This window comes from Bos javanicus, chromosome 1, assembly GCF_032452875.1.
Source record: "Bos javanicus breed banteng chromosome 1, ARS-OSU_banteng_1.0, whole genome shotgun sequence".
Lineage (NCBI taxonomy): Eukaryota > Metazoa > Chordata > Mammalia > Artiodactyla > Bovidae > Bos > Bos javanicus.
The window spans coordinates 127,333,349-127,359,807 of NC_083868.1; the positions used below are offsets into that span (position 1 = coordinate 127,333,349).

The window sequence follows — 26,459 nt, forward strand, 5'->3', positions numbered from 1 at the left end:
GTTCTCTAGGGCAACAATAGCAATCAGTCAGGCTGCCAACAAATATTTTTTGAGGGTCAGACTTTAACAATAGATACCTTCAGAGACTGCACAATGTCAAGGTGAAGACAGCCCCAGCCCTCCAGCTGGTCAGTCTGGGAGGAGACGCAGAAAAGGACAGAGGCACTGGGAGAAAAGAATTAAGATGATTAAACTGGGGAGTCAGGGAAGGCTGTCCTGGGAAATGGGCCTAGGGATGAACTGAAGATGGAGAGAGGTAGAAAGGTACCAAGGAGCAGAAGCCACCTGTGCAAAGGCTGGACAGCCAGAGACAATGGCCTTGGTGTGCATCTGTGGCCTAGGACTGACACTTTACATTCTGCGTGGGTTGCCAGTGGCCTCTATGTGATTTTTACACATGTTGGAGAAAATGAACCTGCCTCCCCTTGTATGAATGTTTTGCTGTCATCTCAAAAACAATAAACCCTCAACTTAATTCCTTATCTTCATTTGCAGATCTGAGTTCACAGCCGTATTGTGTTATCTGGACTGGAAACTTAGACTCTTTTTTTGAATCCCTTATCCCCTTACAGTTTTCAGTTGCCACATACTTCTGACTCTGCTGAAATCTCTTCTCTCTCTTCCTTCCTTTCCATTCCCTGTCATTGTCCTTATTAAAACCATCGTGTCCTCATTTGAGTAGTGTCAACGTGCAGTGTTTGTGTGTGTTTTCAAAAAGAAGGAGCTTATGAGACAAACTTGGGTTGGAGACTAATTCTATCACTTTTACACGTGTGATGTTTGGAAAGTTATGCAACCTTTCTGAACCTGTTTTTTAACAGTAAAATGGAAATTTCTGTCCTTATTCTTCCTTCTTCAAAGGGTGATTCTCGGGATTAAATCATTATTGAGAATGTGTGTGTGAAGCATCTAATGGAGTATTGGGCACAAAGTAGGGTTAACTCAGTAAACTTTTAGAATAGATCTCCCATCCTCCTCCCTCCTACACACCACTTAATCTTTTTAAAACAAAAATTGGAGTTTGTCGCTTGTCTGCTCAAAAAAGCATTTCAATGGCTTCATTCATCCCTTCAGCCTGCAGCAAGCTACACTACAGGTCATAAAGAGTACTAGAAATGAAGAGTAAAGTTCAGATTCCTCGAGCGAGTCTTCAGGGTTGGTCCTGGACCAGGCCTACCTGACGCTGCATCCCTCACCACCCTGAGCCACTTTTCCAACCAGCCTGACTCTTTTAGTACGGTTCTTCCTCCTCCCTGACCAAATGCTGCCCCATCCATCTCTTTTTTTCTCTCAGAAAGAGGTTCTCTTGGACAGAGGTTCTGATTTGTACCTGTTTGTGGCATTGATCGTTTTCCACCTGGTGTTTTGTTACCTGTGTACTTGTTTATCTCTTCTTCTAGGTTCACTTTTTTTTTTAACTCTCCCAATAAATATCTTTTGAATGAATGATTTGAATCGTATTAGCTCAGTTATTCCTCCACTCTGCAGACTTGAAATGTTCCTGTTTGGGAAATTCTTGATTTGTATTTATTATTCCTTTTCATACCTGTCCAAATAGTTAAGATAAGAATGGGACACCTTAATAACAACCTGTAATTTTAAATTGAAGGCTAGTTTTTCAAGGTTTCTTCCTTTCTTTAAAATATTGTCTGTACAGATTCTCTTAATTTTCTGTCTTTCCACCAGTTTAACCTCAAGTGCATAGCTCTATCACTAAACTGTTTGAAAACAATTTTACATAAAGTGTAAAAGTACCCTTTCCCTCCCAGGCAGACATCCTGTTGCAGATTTCAGAATTATCATACTATTTCACTAAAACTCAAAAACTCCATTTTTTTCTCCATCTGAAAGTATTCCTAAATTACTCTATTTCTGAATAAACATTTAAGGACATTACTATTCTTTTGCTAGTACTGGTCTGTTTTGCAGAGATTTTTAGCAAAGTCAGTGTTTCCTTAATGTAAAATATTTGGGAAATAAGGTTCTGTCAAGATTTACTCACTATGACAAGAAGCCTGTTGTATCCCCCTCCCTTAATGGCCCTTGCATTGTGTTTTAAATTCAACTACAGTTCCTCTCATTTCTTCATGATGTTTAGTAACTGGAACAATATTGCATCATACACAAACTTGCCCTTCACTTCCTTCCTCAAATTATTAATGAATGTGTTTAAAGGCCCTCACTCCTATCTCTACCCCCTCCATTCACTACTCTGCCCTTTCCTATTTCTTCACAAGTTTTTAACCCATTCAGTCATTTCGCCATAAGTTGGCTGGCATCATGGTGGCTAAAGTAGGGGAACTCATTAAGAATATGCCCTGCAGCTAGGAACTAATCCCTAAATAGAGGAGTGTTTTGAGTCAGCACCCACCAACCCATAACAGCAATATAAGGGCTACCTCCTGGCCCTGAGTATTTATTTGCATTCTTTCTGGTGAGTCATGGGGAAGAGAAATGTGCTTGTTTTTAATATTGAAATGTAGATCATTTCCATAGGGCTGTACACTCATTAGGCAGAATTAGTGGAGAGGCAAATTCCTTTGGTCATTGATGACTTGCTTTCCTATTCATCTCACTTGTATCTCAAGTATTATGCACTCGGTTACACTGTACAACTTGCCTCTAAATGCAACTGGCCTTTTTCTTTTTGATAAGTTACAGTGGTGAAAGGTGAAGCAATACCTTTAACATTCAGAATATTTTGCAGAATATTCAAAACGTTCTTTTAACAGTTTACCTCAAGATCAAACAGGGCCATGACAGGGATGTGTTAAAAAACACATGCCAATTTTTATCCCAAAGCCTCTAGCTCCTCCATTAAAAATATTCTCGTGTTTGCCCAGCTTCCAGAACAGGACCTTGAAGGCCAGAATGCTGGAGCATGGCACAGTCTATGCCCTTAAGCCTGCCTGACTTCAGTCACTTCTTAGCCTCCTTCCTTTTAAACTGTGATGGTATATCCACTCCGCCTCCACTGCGGACAGTGACTTTTCTTGTCATTTTATTTTTTACAAAGTCTTTACTGAATTTTTTACATTATCTTCTTTTTTTTTTTTAATGTTTTGGGTTTTGTGGCCAGGAGGCATGTGGGATCTTAACTTCCCAACAAGGATTGAACCTGAGTCCCCAGCATTGGAAGGCCAAGTCTTAAACACGGGACTGCCAGGGAAGTCCCTTCCTGTCATTTTAGACTGATACAATAATGGGTCTGAAAAGAAAACTGGAAAGTTGAACAATCATGCACTTGTCTCATCTCCTACTCTGTACTCAAGAAATTTCTGTGTTTGTCTGGGTATATTTGTCCATTCACCCTGAACACTGGAAGCATGCTCTATCCAGTTGGCAAGACCCAGAGCAGGGCCCAGCTGATTTTCATGCTCTGAAGACATAGCTAAGGTCTTCTGAGGCCAAGAACTGTGTCACTTGCCTGCTTGGTACACATTTGAGTTTGTACCTCCAGTGGTCATCAAAGAAGGATAGGACTTTTCCGCCCACTCCGCTGCTGTCCCCCATCTCACTCCAGTGTTTCTCGGGCAGCACTGCACTAGCTCTGAGCTCTGTGCTCATACTAAGCTAACACCACCAATGCGTCCCTCCAGTTGCTACCATGACAATCTACCGGGACCTTATCAGCCATGATGAGATGTTTTCCAGACATCTGTGTCTGGAGGAGTGGGGAGGATGGTCAGGAGGACAGAAGGTAACATTGATGACTGGCTCATTGGTGGAAATGCCTCCCCTGAAGGCCCAGAGGGCAAAGGAACCGAAAGTACAGTAAGTAATCATTGGTGTCGATGATTGTCATGAACCGTCCCTTCTAGGAAACCAGCTTCACAAAAGAAGCCTACAAGAAGGCCATCAAAGATTACATGAAGTCAATCAAAGGGAAATTTGAAGAACAGAGACCAAAAGGAGTAAAACCTTTTATGACAAGGACTGCAGAACAAATCAAGCACATTCTTGCTGATTTCAAACACTATTAGCTCTTTATCGGTGAAAATGATCCAGATGGCAGGGTTGCTCTGATGGACTACCCTGAGGATGATGTGACCCCATAGATGATTTTCTTTAAAGATGGCTTAGAAATGGAAAACATTAACAAATTTGACAATGACTTTGGATCTCTCACCATGATCATAACTGACTGCTGCTTTTCATCCAGCAACACCAGGACTTAGACAAAGGAGACTGATGTCATCTTAAGCTCTTCATTTGTTTTGAAAGTTGATTTGTTTGGAGTGGAGGCATTGTTTTTGAGGGAAAAAAAAAATCATATCATGTAGGTTGTTTAAAAATAAAATGCATTTAAACTCAAAAAAAAAAAAAAAAAGGTTGGGGCTGGAGACCCACCAGGCTCTACTCATGGCAGGTTAAAGATCGATGTGTCACCCACTGGCTCATCCCTCCCCAGGGCTGTGGGAGAATAATGCAGTGGGGCTTCAGTACATGATACCCTTGAGTTCTTCCAAACCCTGAGAAAGGAGACTTGGGTAGCAGTAGAAAGGAGCTGTGGAGAAGAGCCTGGCAACCCACTCCAGTATTCTTGCCTGGAGAATCCCCATGAACAGAGGAGCCTGGTGGGCTAGAGTCCACGGGATCACAAAGAGTCGGGCATGACTGAAGCGACTGAGCATACATGCACTGAAAGGCGCTGGCTACAGAACTGGCCCAAAGCTTCCTCCGGCAGCAAAGCTCAGTGGTGGAGAGATTCAATAACAAAGGAACTCTTCTGAAAAATATCTCTATTTTCCAGCAAAACACAGGAACTAATAGTGCCCTGTATTGAGCCAGTCTCTTCATATGAACCCACACAGGTTGATATGATTGTTGCTTATTATTGCTTTTGTAGTTGTAGTTATTCTGCATCTCTCAGCACAGGATGGTTTTTAAAAAGTCCCGCAGGTCAGACAGCTAGTAAATAGGATACCTGGGGCAGGAACTGATGCAGCTCTGACCACAGTGCACGTTCCCAGTCACACCACTCCAGGGTCATCCGAGGAAGATACATCTCCCAATGGGCAGTTTTCTAAGTGGTGAAAGTTTGGGAGACCCTGGTTCTGAAAGGCAGTCAGTCACTCCTGATGGTGAGAGTAACTTCTGAGCAGCTTCCATGGTGTTTTGGAGGTGAAAAAGCTGTTTGGGCATTTAATTCCAAAGCAGCAACACCAGCTCCAGAAAAGAACCCTTAGGAGAATCTTATCTGAACAAAAAAGGGAACAGGAGACAAAAATGACTCCAGAAAGAAAGGATCTGACTGGAGGAGTGCGTGCATGCTAAGTTGCTTTAGTCGTGTCCAGCTCTGTGTGACCCTATGGACCAAAGCCCAACAGGCTCCCCTGTCCATGGGATTCTCCAGGCAAGAATACTGGAGTGGGTTGCCATGCACTCTTCCAGGGGATCTTCCCAACCCAGGGAAAGAACCTGCGTCTCTTATATCTCTTGCATCGGCAGGCAAGTTCTTTACCACTAGCACCACTTGGGAAGCCCAGATGGAGGAATCAGATCAGATCAGATCAGCCGCTCAGTTGTGTCCGACCCTCTGGGACCCCATGAATCGCAGCATGCCAGGCCTCCCTGTCCATCACCAACTCCCGGAGTTCACTGAGACGGAGGAATAGGAGCTAGCAATTCCTGCCTGCACTGGCCATTTTATTGCATAAGCTGAATCCTGTGTGTACAAAACAATTTTATTTCTGATTCCAAGTGCTTTTCTCCCTGCTCTGGGTCTCCTCTTTCAGCCCGGGGTGAAGTGTCATACAGGTTCTGCTGCTTGTCTAGTCACTTTTAGTGACCCAAACTGTCTCACGACAGTAATTTAAGTGTCTAGTTCAAACTAATAATCCAAACTTCTCACTTCAGTATCAAGCCTTCTTCTCTGCCCTGATTTAGACCTGCCCCAGGCTGAATGTGAAGAGTGGACTCACTGGAAAAGATCCTGATGATGGGAAAGAGTGAAGGCAAAAGGAGAAGGGGGCAACAGAGGATGAGTTGATTAGGTAACATCACAGACTCAGTGGACATGAATTTGAGCAAACTCTGGGAGATGGTAGAGGACAAAAGAGCCTGTTGTGCTACAGTCTACAGAGTGGCAAAGAGTTGGCTTAGTGACTGAATGACAACAGGCTGGAAGGTTGTCGAGACGAGGGAGGATGAGTTTGACTTCTTGCCTTTTCCTGAGCTCCTTCTACACTCAGTGTGGTTGCTGACTCCTTAGGGATAGGCGGGGTCCAGGGGAAGGGGGATGGAGAATGACACGGTCTTAGATGACCTGTCCTGGCATGATGTGGCCCTGTGGCTCTCTGAGCCTGATGATGCTCAAAGCAGCCTCTTTCTTTCGTGGACCACTTAGGTGACTTTCTTGGAGATTCTGTTCTGAATCTCAATTCTGGCCATGTCTCTTCCAGCCAACAGCTGACAACTCCAAACATTTGGCCCCTAGATTTCCTCAGCACCCCTCTCTGCTAGGTCAATCCCTCTGGCACCCCCCACTTCGGATGAATCCCTTAAGAGATGTCTCTGGTCAATCCCTCCTGGGAATCGTGTGCCCTCTCAGTAGACAGAAGCTCCCTCCCACTGCACCTCATCCCAGTTTCCTCCTTCTCCCTCACTCTGAAACCTTAGGGCAGTAGCCTCAGCCTCTTGCCTTTAGATTTCTCAGATCTGTCATATTGCATCCCCCAGGTGCAATGAGGCATCACTTGGAGGTCACTTTCACTTGTCTTAATAAGAAATGCCCTCCTTATCTTTGCCCCCTAGAAGGGCGTGGAGAAATGCCATAGGCCAGATACAACTCTTTTGGGTATACTGTTCTAGCCTCTTGCTGTTATAGGCCAGAACGTGGAGACAGCCAAAGCCTGCCCACAGAATGGGTCTCCCAGACTCTTGTGGATCCTGCACAGATCTGACCTCTCATATAAGGATGTGAGGAGGCACCCATAGTACTGTCCTGTCACACCAAGAAAGTGAGACGTGAGACAAGAGAGACTGATCAAGCCACTCATCACCCCCAGACTCCAAAAGAAAGTGATGGGCCTTTACAGAGACTGGCTGGGGAAGGTTTCCTAGTTCTTGGGAGGGAGTGATCCAGAGACTCTCTCTGACTTCTTATGAGGAGGATAGTCTGAAAGGATGGGACATAGGGATGATGAGCTTGATGAGGCTGGAACTCTGAGACTGACCCAGGAGGACAGCAGGTGAAGGATGCTCCCTCCAAGAGGCTGTAGGTCCAGGGGACTCTCAGCCCAGGGGCACATGGAGTCTCAGAATCTGAATGACTGGCTGTTCCTGGGGAAAGCAGAGTGAAGGCCTGAGAATGTGTATCTTCCAGGGAGACTGCAAAGCGGCATGGGGGAGGAAGGACAGATGACGTGAACCCAGGAGGTGAGTTTGCTAAGGGCTCACTCTCTAGGAATGGAGGATGCTTACTTAATAAAAAATGCACAAAACTCTGATAACTGCAAGCACCTACATCTAATTTGTTGAGTCACAAAACGTATTCTTTTAAAGACTTTTAAGATTCTTAAAAGACTTTAAAGACTCTTAAAATTCCTTTAAGACACTTTGTCTTTAGATATCATTTTAGGCTCATAGATGAAAGTGAGGGTGAAAGTTATTCAATCATGTCCGACTCTTTGTGACTGTATAGACTGTGGCCCACCAGGCTCCTCTGTCCATGGAATTCTCCAGGCAAGAATACTGGAGCGGGTAGTCATTTCCTTCTCCAGGGGATCTTCCCGACCCAGGGATTGAACCTATGTCTCCTGCCTGCCTCTCCTTCATTGGCAACAGGATTCTTGACCACTTGAGCCACCTGGGCATACATCCAAATGTGAATACAGTTAATATTAATACAGGCCAGTCATTTAAAAATATTTGCTTTATGGCTTTGCCATTCTCTCCGAATCTCTCTCTCCTCACCTCTCTTCTATCCCTCCCTCCCTTTTCCCATCTCTTGCAACCATTTTGGGGTATGTGTAGTGCCTCTACCCCTAAATATTTGCATGTATATACCCTAAAACACAAGGGTTCTCTTATATGAGTTAGTGCAATGATCAAAGTCAGGAAATTAACAATACTATATATATATATATATATATATATATATAAATTTCTTGGAGAAGGAAATGGCAACCCACTCCAGTATTCTTGCTTGGAGAAGTCCAAGGACATAGGAGCCTGGTGGGCAACACCATCTGTGGGGTCGCAAAGAGTCAGACACAACAAAGTGACTAACGCATTCAAATTTCACCAACTGTCCCAACGATGATCGTTATTGAAAAAGAAAATCCTGGATCACAAGTTGCATTCAACTGTTACATGTCTTTAATCTGGGAAGGTTCTTTGATTTTACCTAGTCTTTCACAACCTTGACATTTTTTATTAATACAGGCCAGTCAGTTACTTGACAGACTATTCCCCCAGTTTGTGTTATGCGTTTTTGGCAGGAATACTACATAAGCAATGCTGAGTTCTCCTCTGTACATCTTTTTGGGGAGCTCCTGGTGACTACCCATTCCACTATTGGTGACATTACCTTTTTGATCACCTGGTTAAGGTGGTGTCTGCCAGCTTTGTCCTCTGTGAGACATTCTGTTTCCATGTCATAAATAAGTACCTTGTGGGTTGGTACTTGAGATTTAATAGAAGTGAATTTCTTTTTCTCCCCACACGTGTTCCTCCTTACATATTCTGCTTGGATGAATTACATCTTCACTTGGCCAACTGCCCAAGCTAGAAACTAGACAGTCATCACTTTCTTCTTCCTTGTCTTTTGTATTCAGTAACCAGATTCTGTAGATGCTGCCCCTTTAACTCCTTTCAAATTGGTCTTCTCTGTTTCTACTGCCGCTGCTTAGCTCAGCTTCTCATCATCTTCCACTTCAGTTACTGAGATACCCCTAAGTAGGCTCTTTACTTCCTATCCCTCTCCCATCCTACCTGCTTTACCACCAGAGCTGTCTTTCAAAAATGCCAATTTGCATTTTCCTACCTAAAAATCTTTAATGAAGTAGTTGCAATCTGGAGGTTTTCAGGCATTGATGGGAACGATGTGACACATGTACTGCACCTCTGTACCATAACAAAATGCTACAGACTGGGTGGCTTAAATAGCACAAATTTATTTTCTCACAGTTCTGGAGGCCAGAAGTTCAAGATCAAGATTGTGGTCAACTCTATTTCTGTCAAGAGCACTCTTCCTGGCTTTCAGATGGTGCCTTCTTGCTCTGTCTTCACACAGCCTTTCTTTGATGCTTACACATGGAGAAAGAGAATGAGCTTTCTGGTGTCCCTTCTTGTTCAGTCACTCAGTCATAGCCGACTCTCTGTGACCCCATGAATCGAAGCACGCCAGGCCTCCCTGTCTATCACCAACTCCCGGAGTTCACTCAGACTCACGTCCATCGAGTCGGTGATGCCATCCAGCCATCTCATCCTCTGTCGTCCCCTTCTCCTCCTGCCCCCAATCCCTCCCAGCATCAGAGTCTTTTCCAATGAGTCAACTCTTCGCCAAAGTACTGGAGTTTCAGCTTTAACATCATTCCTTCCAAAGAACACCCAGGGCTGATCTCCTTTAGAATGGACTGGTTGGATCTCCTTGTAGTCCAAGGGACTCTCAAGAGTCTTCTCCAACACCACAGTTCAAAAGCATCAATTCTTTGGTGCTCAGCTTTCTTCACAGTCCAACTCTCACATCCATACATGACCACTGGAAAAACCATAGCCTTGACTAGACGGACCTTTGTTGGCAAAGTAATGTCTCTGCTTTTTAATATGCTGTCTAGGTTGGTCGTTAACTTTCCTTCCAAGGAGTAAGCATCTTTTAATTTCATGGCTGCAGTCACCATCTGCAGTGATTTTGGAGCCCCCAAAAATAAAGTGAGCCACTGTTTCCACTGTTTCCCCATCTATTTCCCATGAAGTCACAAATTCTATTGGATCAGGGCCCCTCTCTTATGACCTCATTTGACCTTAATTACTTCCTTAAAGGCCCCATCTCCAAACACAGCCACACTCCATCATATATATGTTAGGGCTTCAGTATGAATTTCAGGGAGACACAGACGTTCCGGCCACATGTGCATGTGTGTGCTCAATTGTGTCTGACTTTTTGCAACCCTGTGGACTGTAGCCCACTGGGCTCCTCTGTCCATGGGATTTTCCAAGCAAAAATATTGGAGTGGGTTGCCATTTCCTGCTCTAAGGGATCTTCCTGACCCACGGATCGAATCTGCATCTCTTGCGTCTCCTGAATTGGCAGGCAGATTCTTTACCACTCTGCCACCTGGGAAATTCTCAGTCCATAATAAGCTCCCATATTTCCCTTTTTCATACCCATGGCATACTCAGTTAGAGCACTCTTTTCTGTAGAATTTGGTGTTTGGGTTTTTTTGTTTTGTTTTGTTTAGTTGGTTGAGGGTTATTTTGGCTGCCCTGTGGGACCTGCGGGGTTGTAATTCCCCAACCAGGGGTCAAACCTGTGCTCCCTGAGGTAGAAGTGTGGAGTCTTAACCACTGGACCACCAGGGAAGTCCCTCTTTCCTACTGAATTTGAATGAGTCTCAGAACATTGTGTTCTACCTTCTCAAGGTCAAAGTCTCCTTTCAAACTGGGATGCAGTTTCCCCCAGGGAGCTTTAGCCATGTGTGTTAGTCATTTAGTCTTGTCCGACTAAGGAAAATCCTGAAAGATATGGGAATACCAGACCACCTGACCTGCCTCTTGAGAAACCTGTATGCAGGTCAGGAAGCAACAGTTAGAACTGGACATGGAACAACAGACTGGTTCCAAATAGGAAAAGGAGTATGTCAAGACTGTATATTGTCACTCTGCTTATTTAACTTATATACAGAGTACATCATGAGAAATGCTGGGCTGGAGGAAGCACAAGCTGGAATCAAGATTGCTGGGAGAAATATCAATAACCTCAGATATGCAGATGACACCACCCTTATGGCAGAAAATGAAGAACTGAAGGAGAAGGCAATGGCACCCCACTCCAGTACTCTTGCCTGGAGGATCCCATGGACGGAGGAGCCTGGCGGGCTATAGTACATGGGATCACAAACAGTCGGACATGACTGAGGGACTTCACTTTTATTTTTCACTTTCATGCATTGGAGAAGGAAATGGCAACCCACTCCAGTGTTCTTGCTTGGAGAATACCAGGGACGGGGGAGCCTGGTGGGCTGCCGTCTCTGGGGTCGCACAGAGTCGGACACAACTGAAGTGACTTAGCAGCAAAGAGCCTCTTGATTTCTGAAAGTGAAAGAAGAGAGGGGGAAAGTTGGCTTAAAGCTCAACATTCAGAAAACTAAGATCATGGCATCCGGTCCCATCACTTGATGGCAAATAGATGGGGAAACAGTGGAAGCAGTGGCTGACTTTATTTTTCTGGGCTCCAAAATCACTGCAGATGGTGATTGCAGCCATGAAATTAAAAGACACTTGCTCCTTGGAAGGAAAGTTATGATCAACCCAGACAGCATATTAAAAAGCAGAGGCATTACTTTGCCAACAAAGGTCTAAGTAGTCAAGACTATGATTTTTCCAGTAGTCATGTATGGATGTGAGAGTTGGACTGTAAAGAAAGCTGAGCACCGAAGAATTGATGCTTTTGAATTGTGATGTTGGAGAAGACTCTTGAGAGTCCCTTGGATTGCAAGGAGATCCAACCAGTCCATCCTAAAGGAGATCAGTCCTGGGTGTTCATTGGTGGGACTGATGTTGAAGCTGAAACTCCAATATTTTGGCCACCTGATGCGGAGAGCTGATTCATTTGAAAAGACCCTAATGCTGGGAAAGATTGAGGGCAGGAGGAGAAGGGGATGACAGAAGATGAGATGGTTGGATGGCATCACTGACGCAATGGACATGGGTTTGGGTGGACTCCAGGAGTTGGTGATGGACAGGGAGGCCTGGTGTGCTGTGGTTCATGGGGTCACAAAGAGTTGGACACAACTGAGCGACTGAACTGAACTGAATTCTTTGTGACCCCATGGACTGTCACTTGCCAGGCTCCTCTGTCCATGGAATTCCCCAGGCAAGAATATTGGAGTGGTTTGCCATTTCCTTCTCCAAGCTTTAGCCATGAGAGAATTTAATTCAGAGGACAGAAATACGAGGAAGAAGAGGACATTGCTGATGAAGGTGGCAAAACAGCAGAAAGACCTCAGGAAGTAAAGGTAGAAGCCTGGGTTACTGTATCCTGTGCAAACCACAGTGCCTGTGTGTGTTTACCAGATGTGTGACTTGGGGATTGTGATTACTTGGGTATTGAGTAATTAGGCAAAAAAACTTTCCAACTTGACTCTTTGACCCTCCAGGAGATTCTTAGTTACCAGGTACTTTCACGAAGAAGGCAATGGCACCCCCACTCTAGTACTCTTGCCTGGAAAATCCCATGGACGGAGGAGCCTGGAAGGCTGCAGTTCATGGGGTCGCTGAGGGTCGGACATGACTGAGCGTTCACTTTCACTTTTCACTTTCATGCATTGGAGAAGGAAATGGCAACCCACTCCAGTGTTCCTGCCTGGAAAATCCCAGGGACAGGGGAGCCTGGTGAGCTGCCGTCTCGGGGGTCCCACAGAGTCGCACACAACTGAAGTGACTTAGCAGCAGTAGCAGATACTTTCAATGCATTTGTTTCCTGCTTAAAGTAGTTAGGGTGGGCTCTGTTTTTTCTACAACAAATAAAACTGAGGCATTCCTGCACTTTATGTGCTGATATGTCAAGCTCTTTGCCATTTCCTAAATGTGCCAGGTAGTTCTGTGCAGATCTGCTGTACTCAACTGTGTTCTTTGTCTAATATTCCCTCCCTCCTTCCATCATACTAAGTAGGAGGTGTTTGGCTGCAAGTAACAGAAAAACTGTCAGAAAATGGCTTAAACAATTACAGGTTATTTTGTCCATAAAAAAAGAGTCCTATGGGTCCTCAAAAATTTTAAAATAGAATTACTACATGATCCAGCAATTCCATTTCTGGGTATATACCCCGAAGAACTGAAAGCAGAGTCTCAAAAAAATGTGTATACCCACGTCCATGGCAGCATTAGTCACAATAGTGAAAAGGCAGAAGCAACATAGATGTCCACTGATGAATGGAAATTTGGTGAATGAATAAACAAAATGTGGTATATACATATAATGGAATACTATTCAGTCTCAAAAAGGAAGATAAATCTGACATGTTACAACATGGCTGAACCTTGAGGCTGTTATGTGAAGTGAAATAAGCTGGTCATAAGAATATATAAACTGTATGATTCCACTTTTATGTGGAACCTAGAGTAGTCAAATGGCAACCCACTCCAGTGTTCTTGCCTGGAGAATCCCAGGGACGGGGGAGCCTGGTGGGCTGCCGTCTCTGGGGTCGCACAGAGTCGGACACGACTGAAGTGACTTAGCAGCAGCAGCAGCAGAGTAGTCAAAATCCTACAGACAAAGTAGAATGGTGGTTGCCAAGGACTGAGGGGAGAGAGATGTGGAGAGTTATTGTTTGATGGGTACAGAGTTTCAGTTTTGCAAGATGAAAGGAGTTCGGGAGATGAATAGAGGTGACGGTTGCACATCAGCATGACTATACATAAACGGCTGAAGTGTACATCCAAATCTATGGTAAATTTTATGTTATGTGTATTTACTACAATAAAAATTGGGGTGGAGGATAGTCAAGTACACAGCCCCGGGATGCTTAATTTATCAACACAACAATGTCAAGGTTCTGAGTTATCTTCTTTGCCTTTTTCTTACTTCGAGCCCATGGGCACAAGATGACTGCTGCAGCTCCAGATATCTCATAACCAATGACAGGAATGAGCATTTTCTCCTAAAATGTAATTTTTATTTTTTATTAGAGGGGAAAACCCTTCCCAGATTTTTTTTTTTGCAAGTCATCCCCACCATACTCCTTCAAACCCTGACCAAGTTTCTTCTCCTTAACATCTCATGATGAATGTATAACTGTCTTAGTCTAGTCAACATTAATACCCCTGAATCTGGAGATGGACTTTCCTTCCCAAAATGCATTTCTGCCTGAGCCCTGAGACCTGAACAAAATTAGTGTTGTGACAAAAAAAGGAGGAGAAACAGCCTCAGAACAGGCAGCCAGTTCTGTGCATCACACCAACATACCTATTTATCTTTCAATAATAGGTTCAACCGAAAATATTTCTGTAATACATGGACACCTGGGATTCATCTGGCTTGCCCTGTAGAACTGGCCTCTTCCTTCTTGGTTCCACTGTAGTACGCTGCGTGTACATTCACTGTAATGCCCAAAACACATTCACCTTTCCTATTTGTTCACCTCTATGTAAGATTCTCAAAGACTGTGTTACCACATCTAAGTTTGTTCTGTAGACAAGTTGTTGGGGTAAGGAATAGCAACTTTATTCAGAAAGCCAGCAGACTGAGAAGATGGTGGACTAGCGTCCCAAACAATCATATTACTGGAGTTTGAATTCAGACTTCTTTTATATTAAGAGGGGAGGAGGTGTTGGTTGTTGCAAACTTTTTGGTGTCAGTATCCTTTGTTCTTGCAGCTGTCCACCAGAGGTTAGGCTATGAGGTTCCTGTAAACCTGCAGCAGCACAAAGCTGATTATTCTCTGTCTATACTAATGGAAAAATGTTACACAGTTAAAGGTCAGAGCCTTGACAACAGGCTATCCTGTATATTTCAGACTATAGGCAACACTCTTGTAGAAAAAGCAACAGAATAAAAAGGTTAAAGTTAAAGAAACTGATCTAATATTGAGTCAGATTTGCTTTTTCCTATTACAACTGGACAATATTTTATTTCTTTGCCTCTCTTACACATAGAAAACACAGGAGAACACGGAAGGCAGTTACTCAATGATTGCTGAATGCTGAATGAATGAATGAGCAAATGAATGAGATCGTCTGTTCAGAGAAGCTGTTAACAAATGAGCTTAAAATTCTGAATTTAAAGCCCACAAAGGAAACCAATCAGACCACATAACCATTGCAGAAAGCTTAGGTGCAAAGAAAAGGCAACATCTCAGAAGTCAGATGAGGAAGGCGGAAGGGAAGGAGGTAGGGTCTGGGGTTTGCAATCCTTCCCCTGAGTTGAGGCTATGTATTTCACAAGCAGCTAATTTTTTTCATTTTTGGCAGAGGTAGGGGAGGAGAGCAGAAGCTCATGGGTCGTGAACTGTTGTCTAGTAGTCGGCTAAATCTAATCATCTTCTATTTTTTGTGAGTTGTTGTAGAAGCTGGAAAATTAATTTCAAAGTTTCAAGTTGTTTTCATGCTTGGTTACTATGGTGAGATCTCCAGAGGGCTTTATCAGCTTGTGGCTACCTCCTTACCCCCAATAATCCATTTTAATAGATGTCTTATCTGCAATGACACAAAAGGAATTTATTAGGATCTCAGTGAAAGTGTCCTGAGGGGAGGGATGGGAGAAGAGCTAGATTCTGAGGATTCAATTTTCCTGTTGTTCAGTCACTAAGTCATGTCTGACTCTTTGTTACCCCATGGACTACAGCATGCCAGGCTTCTCTGTCCACTATCGCCTGGAGTTTGCTCAAATTCAGGTCCATTGAATAGTGATGCTATCTAACCATCTCATCCTCTGCCACCCCCTTCTCCTTTTGCTTTCAGTCTTTCCCAGCATCAGGGTCTTTTCCAGAGAGTCTGCTCTTCCCACCAGGTAGCCAAAGCATTGGAGTTTCAGCTTCAGCAATAGTCCTTCCAGTGAATATTCAGGGTTGATTTCCTTTAGGATTCACTAGTAGTGAACAAAAGATGGAGAGTAACCATGACTACTCATATTGATCACATCTAAAATGTGATAGTTATTTAATCTGGTGTGTTAGTTTTGTATTTTTATATAAAGAATAAAAAATGTATAAGGACTTTTCATGAACTTTCTAGAAACCTTCATATTCAACTCTATTTTTCCATAGGGTGTGAAATTCTTCAATGGACCCTCTCCCATCCTAAATGTTTCAGAAATCTGAATTCTATGATTTGGCTGATATAACTGTGAGTAAGTAGTGCATTTTAAGAATTAACATTACAAAATGTTTAAAATGAAAAAGAAAAACTGTCTTTCACTTGGTCTTTGGGAAGAGAAGAGGAAAGGAAACAACGGCCCCTTTCCTCCATTTTCCTGTATTGGGTTTTTTCAGCTGTGGCTCTATTGACATTTTGGCTGAGAGAATTTTTTGCTGGGGGAGGCACTGTCTTGCACATTGTAGGATGTTTAGTGGCATGCCTGGCTAGATGCCACTAGCATCTTCTCAGTTGTGACCATCAAAAATGTCTTCAGACATCACCAAATGTCATTTCAGAGGCAAAATCAGAGGCAAAATCTATATTAATGCATCTCTTATATAGTAGCAGGGTGACTGTGTGTGTAAATCAGAGACCTGTCAAAACTGAGATCCACATGGTCTAGGCCCTAAGTGGATGGGGTTCCAAGAAGCAAAGTCCTGATAGGATTTACACATTTCATCTCAAGGAATATATATATATAAGCCCTGGTGGCTCAGACAGTAAAGAATCTGCTTGCAGTGCAGGAGACCTGGGTTTGATTCTTGGGTTGGGAAGATTCCTTGGAGGAGGGCATGGCAACCCACTCCAGTATTCTTGCCTGGAAAATCCCCATGTATAGAGGATCCTGGCAGGCTGCAGTCCATGGGGTCGCAAAGATTTGGAGACAACTGAGAGATTAAACATTTTATATATATATAATATACATAATTAATATATAATATACATATATTCCTATTTATGGCTGTGTGAGGTCTTTGTTACTGTGCGACCTTATCCTCTAATTGTGGCACACAGCTTTCTCATTCTCATTGCAGTGGCTTATCTTGTTGCCCAGCATGGGCTCTAGGGCACCTGGCCTTCAGTAGTTGCAGTGTGTGAGCTCTGTAGTTGCAGTCCCTGGGCTCTAGAGTGTGGGCTCAGTACTTGTGGCACACGGGCTTAGTTTCTCTGCACCATGTAGGATCTTCCCTGATCAGGGATCAAACCTGTGTCTCCTGCATTGGCAGGTAGATGCTTATCCACTATCCCACCAAGGAGGCCTCTATCACAAGGAATATAAATGAGGCCCCAGTATGGAATCTAGAGCAGTTTTTATCAAAATATCTTTCTTTTTCTCTAATATCCAACCCTCCATTCTTCACTCTCTCTCCCTAGATTAGCAGCTCTCACCCGCCCATTCTCTCTCTACATCCATCTGCGGCCCCTGCTCACTTCCACTTGTTGCCTCTGATAAAGTCATACCCCAACTCTCGATTCCCCCTTAGAATCTACCCCTGTGACTTGTACTCTATCCCTTTGCCTTTTCCCTGATTCTCCAATGATGTAATCTGGACCTTCCCAGCTCTTCTCCACAGTTGGATGTGGGTGGATGGGAGGGACTGAACGGCTCAGGCTATACCAAATTTAGCAGCCAGGAGGAGGACAGGGAGAGCTGGCAGCACGCACATGTGTGAAGAGTTGCAGAGTTTTTCACCCTACTCACAAATGTGCAAAGAAGACATAGCATTTCATTTCTCCAAAATTGTTCTCATCTTTCCTACAAGCTTCCAACCACTAAATAGAAGGAGAAATATTCTGGCACAATTTAAATTGACATTTTAGGTACATGGTATTTACCTTTAGGTATTATCATCTTTTTAGGTATTAAAAAATGCTATCTCTTAGGCAACTGCATCCTCCTTTTTTGAGATGGTGTCTGGGTTTTTGGTGGAATTATGGCTGACAACCCTGGAGGGACAGAGAGAAGAATATGGAAACCTCAGACCCATGTAGCATCTTCTGCTTCCTTGCTGATTTCTGTTGTCGGGGGCAGGGGTCTGGACTTTCCTGGGTTGTATCTACCCCTTCCCTGGGAGTTCAGTGAGGACTTGCTGCTGAGGCTGTGCTTACAGTAACTGTGGTCTGAATCCTCCTGGCTTGGAAGCTCACTGATGACTCTGTCTTTGCTCTGGCTGCTGCTGCTTCAGATCCCTCATCCTCCACCTGGCTCTTGCTGAGAATGTTCACCCTGGGTCTTGCTGCTGACTCACCTTCCCTTGAGAGGTGAGGTGTGGTCTCTTGGCTCTCAACTCAGTTACTCCCCAGGCCTCTTCTCTGGACCAGATGGAAGCTCCTTCACCCAATTTATTCCTGGGGGCAGCCCAGGAAATTAGATTCTGCCTCTCTCCCTGCAGAATCATGCCATGCTACTGAGTTCAATTGGGATGTAGCCACTCCCAGGGTGATGCCAGCCAACCTGCAAGGTGAGCCCCTCCCAAAGCCCCAAAGAGGAAGACTTCAGATGCTCCCAGCCTTTCCCCCACCTACTTAACAAACCTGCCCACTTTGGGTGGAATCAGGGAAAGGGAGATTAGAGTCATCTCTGACAATCTAGTACTGATTGGGTGGGGGGTGGGGAGGTGGGGGTTCCTCTTTCTTTTCCTTCTCTACTTCCCCGTGTAAAGCTCTATGATCAAGTTGACTTTTGTTTTAGTTTTGTTTTATTTAATTTATTTTATTGAAGCATAAGTTGATTTACAATGTTGTGTTAGTTTCTGTTACAGCAAAGTGACTCAGTTTTACATATATATATATTTTTTTTCACATTATTTTCCATTATGGTTTATCACAGGGTACTGAATATAGTTCCTTATGGGACCTTGTTTATCCATTCTATATGTAATATTTGCATCTGCTAATTCCCAACTCCTAATCTGTCCCTATCTCTCCCTCCCCCATCTCCCTCACCCTTGACAACCACAAGTCTATTTTTTTTTTTTTAGCCAGTGGACAAACACATGTCTTTATGGTATCAATCACTTACAGATTCAAAACTCCAAGAGAAAAAAGTGCTAAAGGAATAAGCCACCATGTCACTAAAGGAAATATGCAAAGTACCAAAAAGTTGGGCATGTTATGTATGAAGCATCAGAGGACATTTTTTTCTGTGCCTATTCCTATTTATTTGACCAATTCGATTTTATATGCCTGGAGAATCCCAGGGACGGGGGAGCCTGGTGGGCTGCTATCTATGGGGTTGCACAGAGTCGGACACAACTGAAACGTCTTAGCAGCAGCAGCAGCAGCATAGGGAATGAGGCATGTCCCCTTTACTTTTCTTTCTTTTTTTAAAATTAGAGTATAGTTGCTTTACACTGTTGTTTCAGTTTCTGCTGCACAGCAAAGTGAATCAGCTATGCATATACATATATCACCTTTTTTTTGTACTTCCTTCCCATTTAGGCCACCACAGAGCACCGAGTAGAGTTCCCTGTGCTATACAGCAGTTCTCACTAGTTATCTGTTCTATATGTGTGTGTGTGCTCAGTTGTGTCTGATTCTTTTCAACCCCATGTAGCCCACCAGGCTGTAGCCCACTAGGCTCCTCTGTCCATGGAATTTTCCAGACAAGAATACTGGAGTGGATTGCCGTTTGCCACTCTAGGGAATCTTCGTGAACCAGGGATCAAACCCATGTCTTCTGCATCTCCTGCATTGGCAGGCAGATTCTTTACCACTCCACCACATGGGAATCCCCATAGTATATATGTCAATCCCAATCTCCCAATTCATTCCCCCTACACTTTCCCACTTGGTATCCATACGTTTGTTCTCTACCTCTGTGTTTCTATTTCTGCTTTGCAAATAAGATCATCTTTACTATTTTTCTAGATTCCACATTTTTCTAGATTTCTAGATTAATACATTAGTCATTCATTGAAAAGTGGAAGTGAAAGTGTAAGTTGCTCAGTTTTGTCTGACTCTTTGTGATTCCATGGACTGTATAGTCCATGGATTTCTCCAGGCCAGAATATTGGAATGGGTAGCCTTTCCCTTCTCCAGGGGATCTTCCCAACCCAGGGATCGAACCTGGGTCGCCCACATTGCAGGTGGATTCTTTACCAGCTGAGCCACAAGGGAAGCCCTGAAGTGGGTAGCCGATCCCTTCTCCAGCAGATCTTCTTGAACCAGGAATCAAACTGGGGTCTTCTGCATTGCAGGCAGATTCTTTACCAACTGAGCTAATTATATGATTATTTGTTTTTCTTTTTCTGACTTACTTCACTCTGTATGACAGTCTCTAGTTCCATCCATTTCTCTGCAAAGGAGACAATTTTGTTCCTTTTTACGGCTGAGTAATGTTCCATTGTATATATGCACCACATCTTCTTTATCCATTCCTTTGTTAATGGACATTTTGGTTGCTTCTATGTCCTGGCTGTTGTAAATGGTACTGCAATAAACATTGGGGTGCATGTATCTTTTTGAATTATAGTTTACTTTGGGCTTCCCTCATAGCTCAGTTGGTAAAGAATCTGCCTGCAATGCAGGAGACCTGGGTTCAATCCTAGGATTTGGAAGATCCCCTGGAAAAGGGAAAGGCTATCCACTCCAGTATTCTGGCCTGGAGAATTCCATGGACTATTCAGTCCATGGGGTTGCAAAGAGTCGGACACAACTGAGCGACTTTCACTTTCACTGAGCATATATCCAGTAGTGGAATTATTGGGTCATATGGTAGTTCTATTTTTAGTTTTCCAAGGAACCTCCATACTGTTTTCCATAGTGACTGTATCAGTTTACATTCCCATCAACGGTGTAAGAGGGTTCCCTTTTCTCCACACCCTCTCCAGTATTTATTGTTTGTAGATTTTTTGATAATGGCCATTCTGATTGGGGTGAGGTAATAACCTCATTATAGTTTTGATTTGCATTTCTTTGGTAACTAGTAATGTTGAGCATCTTTTCATATGTTTATTGGCCATCTGTATAAATTATTTGGACAAATGTCTATTTAGGTCTTCTACCCATTTTTGATTAGGTTATTTGTTTCTTTGATATTGAGCTGCATGAACTTATTGTATATGTTTGCAAATATTTTCCCCCATTCTGAGAATTGTCTTATATTGTTTATGGTTTCTTTTGCTGTGCAAAAGTTTTTAAGTTTAATTAGGTCCCATTTGTTTATTTTTGCTTTTATATTCATTAGTCTAGAAAGTGGGTAAAAAGGGATCTTGCTGCAATGTATGTTAAAGAGTGTTCTGCTTACGTTTTCCTTTAAGGGTTTTATAGTGTCTGGCCTTAAATTTAGGTCTTTAATCCATTTCAAGTTTATTTTTGTGTATGGTGTTAGGGAGTGTTCTAATTTCATTCTTTTACATGTAGCTGTCCAGTTTTCCCAATGCCTCTTAATGAAGAGGCTGTCTTTTCTCCATTGTATATTCTTGCCTCCTTTGTCATAGACTAGGTGACCATAGGTGAGTGGGTTTATCTCAGAACTTTCTATCCTGCTCCATTGATCTATATTTCTATTTTTGTGCCAGTACCATATGGTCCTGATTACTGTGGCTTTGTAGTATATTTGGAAGCCAGGGAACTTGTTTCCTCCAGCTCCATTTTTCTTTCTCAAGATTGCTTTGGCTATTCAGGGTCTTTTGTGTTTTCATACAAATTGTATAATTTTTGTTCTAACTTTGTGAAAAAATGCCACTGGTAATTTGATAGGGATTGCATTGAGTCTGTAGATTGCTTTTGGTAATATAGTCATTTTCACAATATTGATTCTTCCAATCCAAGAACGTGGCATATCTCTCCACTTGTTTGTGTTGTCTTTATTTTCTTTCATCAGCAGCTTATAGTTCTATGCATACAGGTCTTTTTCCTCCTTAGGCAGGTTTATTCCTAGGTATTTTATTCTTTTGTTGCAATGGTAGATGAGATTGTTTCCTTAATTTCTCTTTCTGATCTTTTGTTGTTAGTGCATAGGAATGCAAGAGATTCCTGTATATTAATTTTGTATCCTGAAACTTTACTAAATTCATTGATTAGCTCTAAAAGTTTTCTGGTAGCCTCTTTAAGATTTTCAATGTATAGTATCATGTCATCTGAAAACAGTGACAGCTTTACTTCTTTTCCAGTTTGGATTCCTTTTGTTTCTCTTTATTCTTTGATTACCATGGCAAGGAATTCCAAAACTGTAATGAATAATAGTGGCAAGAGAGGACATTCTTGTCTTGCTCCTGATCATAGAGTAAATGCTTTCAGTTTTTCACCATTGAAAGTGATATTTGCTATAGGTTTGTCATATATGACCTTTATTATACTCTGTGCCCATTTTTTGGAGAGGTTTTTTTTTTTTAATCATAAATGGGTGTTGAATTTTGTCAAAAGCTTTTCTGCATCTACTGAGATGATCATATGGTTTTTTTAACAGATACACTTAAAAAAATGATTTACCTTGTATTTTTGGTGGTGTTGGGTCCTAGTTGCTGTGCAGGCTTTTCTCTAGCTGCAGTCAGTGGAGGCTGCTCTCTAACTGGGGCATGTGGGCCTCTCATTTCAGTGGCCTCTCTTTTGCAGAGCATGGGCTGTACACGTGGGCTTCAGTAGTTGTGGCTTCTGGGCTTTAGAGCACAGGCTCAGTGGTTGTGGTACATGGGCTTAGTTGCTTCATGGCATGTGGGATCTTCCTGGACCAGTGATTGAACCCATGTCCCCTGCATTGGCAGTTGGATTCTCTACCGCTGAACCACCAGGGAAGACCCAATCATACGGTTTTCATTCTTCAATTTGTTAATGTGGTGTATCACATTGACTGATTTGCATGTATTGAAGAATCCTGGCATCCCTGGGATAAATCCCACTTAATTATAATCCTTTTAAGGCATTGCTGGATTTGGTTTGCTGGTATTTTGTTGAGGATATTTGTGTCTATTTTCATCAGTGATGCTGCTGCTGCTAAGTCGCTTCAGTCGTGTCCGACTCTGTGCAATCCCATAGACGGCAGCCCACCAGGCTTCCCGTCCCTGGGATCCTCCAGGCAAGAACACTTAATTTTCTTTTTTTTGTGGTATCTTTGTTTGGTTTTGGTATCAAGGTGATGATGGTAGCCTCTTAAAATAAGCTTGGGAGTGTTCCTCCTTCTGCAGGTTTTTGGAAGAGCTTGAGAAGGATAGGTGTTAGCTCTTCACTAAATGTTTGATAGACTTCACCTGTGAAGACATTTGGTCCTGGACTTTTGTTTGATGGGAGTTTTGTAAAGCACAGTTTCAGTTTCATTACTTTGATCAGTCTCTTCATGTTTTCTGTTTCATCTTGGTTCGGTATTGGAAGTTTGTGCTTTTCTAAGAGTCTGTACTTCTTCCAGGTTTTCCATTTTATTGGCATATAGTTTTGTAGTAGTTTCCTATGATCCTTTGTATTTCTGTGATGTCTGTTGTAACTTCTTTTTAATTTTTAATTTTATTGATTTGAATCCTCTTCCTTATTTCCTTGATGAATCTGGCTAAAGGTCTATCAATTTTATTTTCTCGAAGAACCAGCTTTTAGTTTCATTGATATTTGCTATTGTTTTCTTCGTTTCTATTTCATTTATTTCTGCTCTGATGTTTACGATTTCTTTCCTCTTACTAACTTTGCGGTTTTCTTTGTTCTTTCTCTGTTTGCTTTAGGTGTAAGATTAGGTTATTTGTTTGAGATTTTTCTTGTTTCTTAAGGTAGGATTATTGCAGTTCCCTTTTAGAACTGCTTTTGCTGCATCCCATAGGTTTTTGGTCGTTTTCACTGTCATTTGTCTCTAATTTTTTAAATTTCCTTGTTGATTTCTTCAGTGATCAACTGGTTATTTAATAGCATATTGTTTAGCCTCCATGTGTTTGGGTTTTTTTTACAGTTTTTTTCCCCCCTGTAATTGATGCCTAACCTCTTAGCATTGTGGTCAGAAAAGATGTTTGATATGATTTTAATTTTCTTAAATTTATCAAGGTTTGATTTGTGACCAAAGATGTGATCTACCCTGAAGAATGTTCTGTGTACACTTGAGAAGAAAGTGTATCTGTTGCTTTCAGATGGAATATCCTATAAATATCAATTAAGTCCCTCTGGTTCAATGTGTCATTTAAGGCTTGTGTTTCCTTATTAATTTTCGTTTTGATTATTTATACGTTGGTATAAGTGGAGTGTTATTGCGTTACTATCGATTTTCCCTTTTACAGCTGTTAGCATTTACCTTACATCTTCAGGTGCTCCTATGTTGGGTACATAAATATTTACAATTGTTGTATCTTCTTCTTGGATTGCTCCCTTGATCATTATGTTATGTCCTTCTTTGTCTCTTGTTTATAAGTCTATTTTGTCTGATATAATTATTGCTGCTCCAGCTTTCTTTCGATTTACATCTGCATGGAGTATCTTTTTCCATCCTCTCATTTTCAGTCTGTATGTGTCCTAGGTAGGCAGCATATATAAGTTATTGTTTTTGTATCCATTCAGTCAGTCTATGTCTTTTGGTTGGAGCATTCAATCCATTTACATTTAAGGTAACTATTGATATATATGTCCTATTACCAGTTTAATTGTTTTGAGTTTGTTTTTGTACTTCTTTTTCTTCTCTTGTGCTTCCTGCCTAGAAAAATTCCTTTTGCATTTGTTGTAAAGCTGATTTGGCGGTGCTGAATTCTCTCAGCTTTTGCTTTTCTGTAAAGCTTTTGATTTATCTGTCCAATCTGAATGAGATCCTTGCAAGAGTCATCTTGGTTGCAGGTTTTCCCCTTCCATCACTTTAAATATATCCTGCCACTCCCTTCTGGCATGCAGAGTTTCTGCTGAAAAATCAGCAGATAACCTTATGGGGATTCCCTTGTATATTATTTGTTGCTTTTCCTTTGTGTTTTTAAATATTTTTCTTCGTATTCAATTTTTGTTAGTGTGATTAACATGTGTCTTGGCATGCTGCTCCTTGTGTGTATCCTGTATGGAACTCTGCACTGCCCGGATTTGGTTGACTATTTCCTTTCCCATATTAGGGAAATTTTCGACTATAATCTCTTCAAATTTTTTCTCAGACCCCTTCCTCTTGCTCTTCTTCTTCTGCTTCTGGGACCTCTATAATTGGTACACTTAATGTCGTCCCAGAGGTCTCTGGGGTTGTCCTCATTTAAAAAAAAAACATTCTTTTTCCTTTATTCTGCTCCAAAGCATTTATTTCCACCATTCTGTCTTCTAGCTCACTTATCCATTCTTCTGCCTCTGTTATTCTGCTGTTGGTTTCTTCTAGGGTGTTTTCTAGTTCAATTACTGTGTTATTCATCAATCCTTGTTTGTTCTTTAGTTCTTCCATGTCCTTGTTAAACATTTCTTGTATCTTCTCAATCTGTGCCTCCATTCTATTTCCAAGATCTTGGATCATCTTTACTAACACCACTCGGAATTATTTTCAGGTAGTTTGCCTATTTCCTCCTTATTTGGTCTTGTGTGTTTTGTTTTTTTCACCTTGCTCCTTCATCTGCAGCATAGTTCTGTCATCTCATTTTGTCTAATTTACTGTGCTTATGATCTTTCCCCAGGCTGCAGGAACTATGGTTGCTCTTACTTTTGTTGTCTATCCCCCAGTGAGTGAATTTGGTCCAGGGGCTTGTGTAGGCTTTCTGGTGAGAGGGACTGGTGCCTGTGCTCTGGTGGGTAGAGCTGAATCTTCCTTCTGATGGGCAGGGCTGTGTCAGATGGGGTATTTTGGGGTGTCTGTGAGCTTAGTATGACTTTAGGCAGCCTGTATGCTGATGAATGGGGCTGTATTCCTATCTTGCTAGTTGTTTGGTATGAGGTGTCCAGCATTGGAGCCTGTAGTCAGTTGGGAGGAGCCAGTTCTTGGTGTTGAGATGAATACTTCCAGGAATGTGCAAGTCAGTTAATATTCCCTGGATCCAGGAATTCTCTGGCAGTCCAATGTCCTGGACTTGGCTCTCCCCCTCCAGTGGCCCAGGCCTGACCTCTTTTTGGCTGGGGAATCAAGAGCCTACACAGTGCAGCCAGAGAAAAAAGAAAGAAAGAAAAAAAAAAAAACCCAAGACACATAGCAAAACCAACAAAAAACAAAAACACACAAAGAAAATTAAAAAAAGAAAAAAAACACGGCACAAAGAATTTAAAAAATGGAAATAATCAATAAGGACTAAACTAATAAAAACACAAAAATGAAAAAGAGAACAAAAGCAGAAAGCAAACAAAAAAAATCAAACAAAACATAAAACAAACTCATAAAAATAATAATAAAAAGTGCAAAAGCAAGAATAAAAACAAAAAACAACCATAAAGTTAAAATAGAAAAATAAAAAAAATTTTAAAAATAAAAGCAAAATAATAAAAATAACACTAACAACTGAACAAAGCAAAACAAAACAAAAAGAATAATTGTAATAAGAGTATTTTCCTGGGGCCTCTGCTATCAGTGTCTGTACTCCCATGGTGAGTCATAGCCAACCCCTGCCGCCCCAGGAGACCCTCAGGGTAGATATCTGGACCTGATGTGGGCACTGTGGGGCCAGATCAGACTTGGAGCTGTCCAACTCCTGTGTGTACCTGCTCATAAAGTCCACTCCTGCTGAAGTTAGACCATTCTCAGTTGTGGGAATGCTTGCTGTCTATTCAGATATTCCAGACACAGGATTTACCATGCTAATTGC

The 26,459-nt window shown here is 42.2% G+C and overlaps 1 pseudogene; it reads left to right on the forward strand.

The window, feature by feature from the left end:
- The first annotated feature begins 3,607 nt into the window (after positions 1 to 3,607).
- On the forward strand, positions 3,608 to 4,178 carry LOC133252885 (translationally-controlled tumor protein-like; annotated as a pseudogene).
- Positions 4,179 to 26,459: the final 22,281 nt, after the last annotated feature.